Here is a 10,516-nt window from a genome sequence, read left to right as displayed (position 1 = left end):
CTCCGCCGCCCTATCCCTGTAGCCCTGCAATTTTTTTCCTTTCAAGTACTTTCCAGTTCCCTTTTGATGACCATGATTGAATCTGCCTCCAACACTCCCTCGGGCAGCGTATTCCAGGTCCTCACCACTGGCCGGTGAAAAACGTTTTTTCTCATGTCACCTTTTGTTCTTTTGCCAATCACCTTAAATCTATGTCCTCTGGTTCTTGATCCTTCTGCCAATGGGAACAGTTTATCTCTATCTACTCTGTCGAGCCCTTTCATGATTTTGAACACCTCTATCAAATCTCCTCGCATCTGTCACTGTTCCAAGGAGAACAACCCCAGCTTCTCCAGTCTATCCACATAACTAACGTCCCTCATCCCTGGAATCATTCTCGTAAATCACTTCTGCACCCTCTCTAACGCCTTCACATCCTTCCTGAAGTGCGATGCCCAGAACTTGACACAATACTCCAGTTGTGGCCGAAACAGCTTTTAATAAAGTTTCTTCATGATTTCCTTATTTTTGTAATCTATGCCTCTATTTATACAGCCCAGGAACCCGTGTGCTGTTTAAACCGCTTTCATATCCTCCCTGCCACCTTCAATGATTTGTGCACATAAACCCCCAGGTCTCTCTGTTCCTGTGCCGCTTTTAGAATTGTGCCCCCTAATTTATATTGCCTCTCCTCGTTCTTCATACCGAAAAGCATGACTTCGCATTTTTTTGCGTTAAATTTCACCTGCCACGTGTCCGCCTATTCCACCAGCCTGTCTATATCCTCTTGAAGTTTATCACTTTCCTCCTCACTGTTTACTACCCTTCCAAGTTTCACTGTTTATCTGACAGTAGAACACTAACCGATGAATTGAATACTTATTGATTAACTCTCTGCACTCTTCCTTTATAAGGAAAAGTTCAGGAAGTGAGGTGGCATCTTTGGAGAAAGAAACTGAGTTAACGTTTCAGATCGAAGACCTTTCGTCAAAAGTCTTGACGAATTTTCACTTTAATTTTAGATTTGCAGCAACCGCAGTATTTTGCTATAAAGAACCGAGATTGGCTTCACGGAAATCAGAATTCTTCATGACAGACAAGGTCCGAAGGGAGGATTCACTGGTTACAGGAGAGCTGGCTCGCTGTGACATGGATATTTCTGCAGTGAGCGACACCAGACTCTTTCCTTTTTTCCACAATGAATGTCGCTCCCTTAATTTTATTCACATTCCAACAGGTTTCTGTGGATTTCTGAGCGATCATTGAAGGATCCCGCAGCGCTGCCTCCGTTAATAACAACAGTTCCAAGCCGCATTTCGAATGCAGCAACAAACCCATCAGTTTCTCGCTGCTCCACAGCTCCCGGAGTGAGTGAGGCCGCGATAGGTGCAATATTCAGACCGCCTGTCCGGCCTCGCTTATGTAATCACCCGCTGCCGAAGGAAAGCACCGAATCCAGTCTCAGTCCACGCGTTACTGCCCCTCCCCAGTAAAAAAAAATATATCACGGCGCGACCAAACCTCCCCATACACCGAGATCAGTCACAGGAAAATCCAGGAAGCTTGCACCCTGGTCACTCGGTCTCCCACCAAGATTCACCGAGAAACAGAGCGAAAATGTCATTGGCCCACTGCGCGAAAACCAGTATCAGCAACACAGATCGTTCGGAGTCAGGATGGCCGAGCGGTCTAAGGCGCTGCGTTCAGGTCGCAGTCTCTCCTCGAGGCGTGGGTTCGAATCCCACTTCTGACATTTAGTCCTTCACAAGCACGAAACTGTTCTTTGGGCTGGAGTTGATTTTTACGAGGGGTTTTGATGGAGTTATGAAGAAGAAATTGTTTCCACTGGCAGGAAGGTCGGGAACCAGAGGAAACAGATTAAAGATAATTGGACAAAGAACCAGTGAGGAGAAATTCCGTTTCCGCAGCGAGCTGTTCTGATCTGGAATGCACTGCACGAAAGGGTGGAGGAAGCAGATTCAATTGTGACTTTCAAAAAGGGAATTGGATAAACACTGGAAGGGCAAAAACTTGCAGGGCTGTTGTGAAAGAGCAGGGGAGTGGGACCAATTGGAGAGCCGACATCGCCATGATGGGCTGAATGGCCTCCACCTGTGCTGAAAGATTCAACGAACGGTGAGGTGTAAAACTCCCTGCTACCAGAAGATGGCACCTTTGCTCACCCCAGAGGACTGTTGGAATCATAGATTCAGAGAATGGTTACAGCACGGAAGGAAACTCGTCGGCCCGTCGAGTCCGTGCCGGCTCTCTGCAAGAACAATTCAGCTCGTCCCACTCCCCCGCTCTATACCCATAGCCCTGTTCTTTATTTTCCCTTCAAATACTTATCTAATTCCCTTTTGAAGGCCACGGTTGAATCTGCCTCCACCACCCCCTCAGGAGGGTGATCATTCCTGTTCACAACCACTCACTGTGTAAAAAAGTTTTTTCTCATGTCGTCTTTGTTTTTTTTGACAATCACCTTCAATCTATGTCCTCTGGTTCATGACCCCCCCCCCCCCCCCCGCGCTAGTGGGAAGTTAACCTCTACCTACTCTGTTCAGACTCTTCATGATTTTGAACCCCTCTATCAAATCTCCTCTCAACATTCTCTGCTCTAAGGAGAACAAACCCAGTTTCTCCAGTCTATGCACGCATCCGAATCCCTCTTCCCTGGAATCACTCTAGCAAATCTCTTCTGTACCCTCTCTAAGGCCGTCACATCTTTCCTAAAGTGCGATGCCCAGAACTGAAGACAATCCTCCTGTTGTGGCCGAACCAGTGTTTTATAAAGTTTCATCATATTCTCCTTGCTTTTGAACTCTATGCTTCGATTTATAAAGCGCAGCATCCTGTTTGCTTTCTTAACCGATTTCTCAACCTGCCCTGCCATCTTCAACGATCTGTGCACATACACCTCCAGATCTCACTGTTCGGTGAAATGCAGCCAAGTTTGACCGTCCACATTTAATGATAACTTTGGTAACATCAGTGATTCACTTAATATTGAACTTTCCTGTCTCCCTCCACCCAACCCCTGCAGGTACTGACTGTCGCTGAGGGACGGCCTCCACAAAGATAGGATGCCTTCTTGGCCCTTCACCCCAAGGTCCTTATCTTGTGTGTCAGAAAGGAGACTCGGTGTTAGCACCTACCGCACCTTCCACCAGGGGGCATTGCTGACCTGGAGTGATCGAGTGAGAGGGGGCGAGAGAGGGGGAGAGAGAAAGACAGATGGAGGGAGAGAGACAGAGACAGAGTGAAAGAGAGAGAGAGACGGAGAGAGAGACAGAGAGGGAGAGAAAGAGAGAGACGGAAAGAGAAAATCCGACAGAGAGACAGAGAGGGGGACAGAGACGGAGAGAGAAATAATGAGAGAGCCAGATCGAGGGTGAGGAAGACACAGAAAGGGAAAGACAAACACACACGCACACATGGAGACAGAGAGACAGAGATAGAGACAGAGATTCAGAGATAGAGATAGATTGGGAGACAGATACAGAGAGGGAGAGATACAGATAGAGTGACAGATAGACACAGTGAGACAGAGGCCGTAGAGGGAGAGAACGAGAGAGGAAAGACAGAGAGGGAGAGACAGAGAGAGAGAAGGGCACACACGCAGAGAGTGACAGAGACATAGAGTGAGAAAAAGAATGAGAGAGAGGGGGAGACAGAGAGAGGGAGAGAGAGAGAGATCGATAGAGACAGAGTCTTATAGAGGGACAGAGACATCGAGAGAGACAGAGTTAGAGGACACAGAGAGAGACGGGTGAGAGAGACAGAGAGGGAGACAAGGAGTTGTACAAAGAGATTGAGAAAGGGTGAGGCAGAGAGATAGAGAGAGACAGAGAGAGGTAGAAAGGGACAGAGAGAGAGGAATCAATTCTATAATGATGAACAAAAACAAAGAGAGAGAGTGAGTGAAAGGCAGATAGAGAGACAGCGAGCGAGAGATATATATAGAGAGAGAAATAGATAGCGAGAGATAACGAGAAAGGGAGCGTGAGACAGAGTAGAGAGTGGGAAGAGGGGGAGTCAGTGAGAGAGAGAATGACAAGTGGGGAGACAGAGAGAGAGAGAGAACCACATCGGGAACGATATGGAGAGACAGAGGAAGAGCGTGTGGGAAAGAAAAATAGAGACAAAGATAGATAATGAGCGAATAACATAGAAACATAAAAAATAGGATCAAGGGTAGGCCATTCGGCCCTGCGGGCTTGCGCCACCATTCAAAATGATCATGGCTGATCAATTAACTCAGTACCCTTTTCCCGCTTTTTCCCCAAATCCCTTGATCCTTTTAGCTTTAAGACATATATCTATCTCCTTCTTGAATATATTTAATGAATTGGCTTCCACTACCTCCTGTGGTAGAGAATTCCACAGGTTAACCACCGACTGAGTGAAGAAATTTCTCCTCATCTCGGTTCTAAATGGAAAACTCCATATCTTGAGGCTGTGACCCATGGTTCTGGACTCCCCAGCCATCGGGATCATTCTCCCTGCATCTCGTCTGTCTAGTCCTGTTAGAATTTTATATGTTTCGATGAGATCACCTCTCATTCTTCTAAAATCTCGTGAATTCAGGCTTAGTCGACGCAATCTCTCACGCGTCAATCCTGCCATCCCAGGAATCAGTCTGGTAAACCGTCGTTGCACTTCCTCCATGGCAAGGACATCCTTCCTCAGATAAGGAGACCAAAACTGCACACAATGCTCCAGATGTGGCCTCAGCAAGGCCCTGTATAACTGCAGTAAGACATCCCTGGTCCTGTATTCAAATCCTCTTGCAATGAAGGCCGACATACTATTTGACTTCCTAACTGCTTGCTGCACCTGAATGCTCGCTTTCAGCGAATGGTGTAGAAGGTCACCCAGGTCTCGATGCACCTCCTCTTTTCCCAATCTATCACCATTCAGGTAATAATCTGCTTTTCTGTTTTTATAAGGAGCTATGAACCTGTACTCCTAGATTTCTTTGTTCTATAACTCTCCCCAACGCCCTACCATTAACGGAGCAGGTTTTGGCCCGATTCGATCTACCAAAATGCATCACCTCACATTTATCTAAATTAAACTCCATCTGCCATTCATCGGCCCACTGGCCCAATTTATCAAGATCCCGTTGCAATCCTAGATAACCTTCTTCACTGTCCACAATGCCACCAATCTTGGTGTCATCTGCAAACTTACTAACCATACCTCCTAAATTCTCATCAAAATCACTAATATAAATAACAAATAAAAGCGGACCCAGCACCGATCCCTGAGGCACACCGCTGGTCACAGGCCTCCAGTCCGAAAAACAACCCTCCACAACCACCCTCTGTCTCCTGTCGTCAATCCAATTTTGTATTAAATTGGCTACCTCACCTTGGATCCCGTGAGATATAACCTTATGTAACAACCTACCATGCGGTACCTTGTCAAAGGCTTTGCTAAAGTCAATGTAGACCACGTCTACTGCACAGCCCTCATCTATCTTCTTGGTTACCCCTTCAAAAAACTCAATCAAATTCGTGAGACATGATTTTCCACTCACAAAACCATGCTGACTGTTCCTAATCAGTCCCTGCCTCTCCAAATGCCTGTAGATCCTGTCTCTCAGAATACCCTCTAACAACTTACCCATTACAGATGTCAGGCTCACCGGTCTGTAGTTCCCAGGCTTTTCCCTGCCGCCCTTCTTAAACAAAGGCACAACATTTGCTACCCTCCAATCTTCAGGCACCTCACCTGTAGCTGTCGATGATTCAAATATCTCTGCTAGGAGACGCGCAATTTCCTCCCTAACCTCCCATAACGTCCTGGGATACATTTCCTCTGGTCCCGGAGATTTATCTACCGTGATGCGCGTTAAGACTTCCAGCACCTCCCTCTCTGTAATATGTGCACTCCTCAAGACATCACTATTTATTTCCCCAAGTTCCCTAACATCCATGCCTTTCTCAACCGTAAATACCAATGTGAAATATTCATTTAGGATCTCACCCATCTCTTGTGGTTCCGCACATAGATGACCTTGTTGATGCTTAAGAGGCCCTACTCTCTCCCTAGTTACTCTTTTGCCCTTTATGTATTTGTAGAAGCTCTTTGGATTCTCCTTTGCCTTATCTGCCAAAGCAATCTCATGTCCCCTTTTTGCCCTCCTGAGGTCCCTCTTAACTCTACTCCGGCAATCTCTATACTCTTGAAGGGATCCACTTGATCCCAGCTGCCTATGTATGTCATATGCCTCCATCTTCTTTTTGACTAGGGCCTCAATCTTGTCTTGCCACCTACAAAGATTTCTATATGTTCACACCCTGGTCGCTCCAGTCCTGCACCCACTTAATTTATATTGCCTCGCCTTATTCTCCCTTTCAAAATGCATCACTTCACACTTAAATGTTCGCTGCGTGAATTTATAAATATTTACAGGTTGTTTCTTTGAGTTTGTCCCTGTCTATATGATAGTTGTGTGAATCTATAAATAGTGACAGGTTGTTTCTCTGTGTTTGTCCATGTCTATATGATAGTTGTGTGAATCTATAAATAGTGACATGTTGTTTCTCTGTGTTTGTCCATGTCTATATGATACTTGTGTGAATCTATAAATAGTGACAGGTTGTTTCTCTGTGTTTGTCCATGTCTATATGATAGTTGTGTGAATATATAAATAGTGACAGGTTGTTTCTCTGTGTTTGTCCATGTCTATATGATAGTTGTGTGAATCTATAAATAGTGACAGGTTGTTTCTCTGTGTTTGTCCATGTCTATATGATAGTTGTGTGAATCTATAAATAGTGACAGGTTGTTTTTCTGTGTTTGTCCATGTCTATATGATAGTTGTGTGAATCTATCAATATTGACAGGTGGTTTATCTGAGTGTGTTCTTGTCAATATGATAGTTGTGTGAATCTATAAATAGTGACAGGTTGTTTCTGTGCGTGCGTCCCTGTTTATATGATAGTTGTGTGATTGTACAAATATTGACAGGTTGTTTCTCTGATTGTGTTTTTCTCTCTTTGATAGTTGTTTGAGTTTATACATAGAATCACAGAATCATAGAAGTTACAACATGGAAACTGGCCCTTCGGCCCAACATGTCCATGTCGCTCAGTTTATACCACTAAGCTAGTCCCAATTGCCTGCACTTGGCCCATATCCCTCTATACACATCTTACCCATGTAACTTTCCAAATGCTTTTTGAAAGACAAAATTGTACCCGCCTCTACTACTGCCTCTGGCAGCTCGTTCCAGACACTCGCCACCCTTTGAGTGAAAAAAATGCCCCTTTGGACCCATTTGTATCTCTCCCCTCTCACCTTAAATCTATGTCCCCTCGTGATAGACTCCCCTACCTTTGGGAAAATATTTTGACTATCTACCTTATCTGTGCCCCTCATTATTTTATAGACTTCCATAAGATCACCCCTTAACCTCCTACTCTCCAGGGAAAAAAGTCCCAGTCTATCTAACCTCTCCCGATAAGTCAAACGATCAAGTCCCGGTAGCATCCGAGTAAATCTTTTCTGCACTCTTCCTAGTTTAATAATATCCTTTCTATATTAGGGTGACCAGAACTGTACACAGTATTCCAAGTGTGGCCTTACTAATGTCTTGTACAGCTTCAACAAGACATCCCAACTCCTGTATTCAATGTTCTGACCAATGAAACCAAGCATGCCGAATGCCTTCTTGACCACCCTATCCACATGTGACTCCACTTTCAAGGAGCTACGAACCTGTACTCCTAGATCTCTTTGTTCTATAACTCTCCCCAACGCCCTACCATTGACGGAGTAGGTCCTGGCCCGATTCGATCTACCAAAATACATCACCTCACATTTATCTAAATTAAACTCCATCTGCCATTCATCGGCACACTTTCCCAATTTATCAAGATCCCGTTGCAATCCTAGATAAACTTCTTCACTGTCCACAATGCCACCAATATTGGTGTCATCTGCAAACTTACTAACCATGCCTCCTAAATTCTCATCCAAATCATTAAGATAAATAACAAATAACAGCGGACCCAGCACCGATCCCTGAGGCACACCGCTGGACACAGGCCATATTTACAGGGTGTTTCTATGAGACTGTTAAAGTTTACAGTTTTATTCTGCGAGACTGCAAAAGCTTCGAATTGGTTTCATGGAGTGTTCAGGTGTTTCCAGGGTATTTATCTCATTTGTTAATATTTTATACGTTTTCCTTTGATTCCATGGTGTCAATCTCTTGCTCCATTAATTTTTCCATCCCCTCTGTAAGCACCATAATATGCTTGGCTGGGTAAAGTCACTCTTTAGAAACACGTTGTTGTTGTCTTGTTCTAGTTTAAGGCCTGAGTCGGGAGCAGCTCATCGTTCCATCGCCGGGGTCCGTGCTTGGTAAGATTCTGCTAGTTTAGGAAAAGTTATTTATAGTGAAATTTGTACCCTGATGGCTTGGAATGGAATAAAACAGAGAACCACGTTCTGCGATCCAGCTTTTTTCCGGCAGTCATTCCTTTCTTTTCTCTGTTGTTATCTCGATTTTTTCCTCCGCTTTAGCTCAATACAGGAGGAGGAACTACGCTCTATCTGTTTTCTCCTCGGTATTTTATGGGCAGATGAAATATTTCGTATTCGCTTACCTTCAATTTTAAAATGTGGATTATCTGTTAAGCTATGTTCTAATGTAGAAAAGTGTTATGGTGACAACAAGTCTGTTTGTTAAATGACTGTGATTAATGCCAGTTGCAATGACGCTTAATTAAGTGACTTGGGGATTTCTCCCTGCTTTAAATAAAGAGCTCTCTTCACCGTGTCAACTTATACAGTCAGTTCATAGCTTTCAGCAAAAAAGCCATCAGCCACTCTCACAGAATTAAAATCATGGATTGGCAGATCGATCTTCAATACCTTTTCCATCAAATTCGGATACTAAAAGTATTTCAGGATATACAGAAGATTTACTATCCCCTCCTCGCTGCTGTTCGTGTTCCTCGTAAGTTTCTACGTCCAGTTATTAATTCAATAAACCATGTTTAACTGTAATATTATTCTTGCTGTTTACCTTGCGATATTCAGTTATTAATGGCATTCTGTGTTTTCACATTTTCTGTCTTTGTTAATGCATCGATTGATAAACAAAAATACTGGCATATTTTTGCCTCTATTGTTGTGGCGGGTAAATCTCTATATCCAGTTGTGAATTCTGAAAATCATGCTTAACTGTGTTTCTCTCCTTGTCATTTCCCAATCTATCCAGGCTTCTGTCGGCTATTGATTCTGCACGTGATACGGTGTTACCAAGATTCAAATATTCTATATCCAACTCCAGCAATGATGTTGGACGAGTCTATTTTTTGAACAACTTTCAGTCTGCTATCTACACTGAACGTTTCTAACAGATCAGACGAATGTGCTCATGGTTTCCGACACTTTCCACGTTCTGTTCTAACACAGAGTCACAGGAACAAATCCTGGCACATCATAAACACGCCTTTAAATGTCTGAAAATATCCGCTCATGGTTCAATTCCAGTCATAGTATCATAATAGGCACATCACCGGAGGAGGACTTTCGGTCCATCGTGCATGTGCTGGCTCTTCAAAAGAGTTATCCAAATAGTATCATTCCCCTGCTCTTTCCACATAGCGCTGTATTTTTTCCCTTCAAGTGTTTATCGAAAACCGTTTTTGAAAGTTACTGTTGAATTGCCTTCAGCCATCCTTTCAAGGAGTGAATCACAGATCATTACAACTCGCTGGGTGAAAAAATGTTTCCTCATGTCGCCTCTGGTTGTTCGACCGATCACCTTAAATCTGTGTCCTCTGGTTACCGATAAGGAAACAGTTTTTCCTTTTTGACTCTTCCAAATGCGTTGATGATTTTGAACAGTCGGTGTCTCCTTTCCTAACATCTTCAGTTCTTTATTAGTGTCAAGGTTTCTGCCGGTTAGAATATGATTACAAGTGTAATTTACATTCTCACAAAATGTTCATTCAGTTACATTGCTATATATTTATTTCCCATCTTTGTTTTGAAATTACAGTTGAAACCTACGCCCGTCTGGCACAGTTGAGTGAATCTCTCAGTGAGTCCCAGAGTGACCCTCTATTGTCTTCTTCTGTACTTTAGGATAAGCGATCTCAGCTGATGGGAACTGAAGTACTGAGGATAAGCAATAAAGTTGACATTTCCTCGTCTATTTTTCTATTCACGATTTCCAAACAATGGTGAAAAAAGTACCAGGACAAACCTCTCCCAATTATATTCGGATACTTTACAAAATCAATCACCGACCACATTGCCTATTGGATAATTCGTCTGATTTCGATACTAATCAATGCAATTAATGGAACATTACATGGTAAATGATATCACACTATTTGAAGTCACAGTCCATTCTTAATCATGTTATTGTGATGTTATTTGGAAAATCTTCCTTTCACTGAGCTGCAATTTGTGTATTTCAACAAAAATGGAGAAAACTCAATCTTTAAAACACTTTTTACGCCTAGTTATCTTTACAACTGCAGTGCTCTTGTATTTATTATCTTAAAAT

At 43.4% G+C, this 10,516-nt stretch overlaps 1 non-coding gene across 1 annotated transcript; it reads left to right on the top strand.

Moving 5' to 3' along the window:
• Positions 1–1,649: 1,649 nt before the first annotated feature.
• Positions 1,650–1,732, top strand: trnal-cag (transfer RNA leucine (anticodon CAG)). Its single transcript has one exon. It is a non-coding gene; the product is annotated as a tRNA-Leu (tRNA).
• The last annotated feature ends 8,784 nt before the right edge of the window (positions 1,733–10,516 follow it).

This window comes from Heptranchias perlo, unplaced genomic scaffold (genome assembly GCF_035084215.1).
Source record: "Heptranchias perlo isolate sHepPer1 unplaced genomic scaffold, sHepPer1.hap1 HAP1_SCAFFOLD_44, whole genome shotgun sequence".
Taxonomy (NCBI): domain Eukaryota; kingdom Metazoa; phylum Chordata; class Chondrichthyes; order Hexanchiformes; family Hexanchidae; genus Heptranchias; species Heptranchias perlo.
This window is presented reverse-complemented; position numbering and strand designations above follow the sequence as displayed.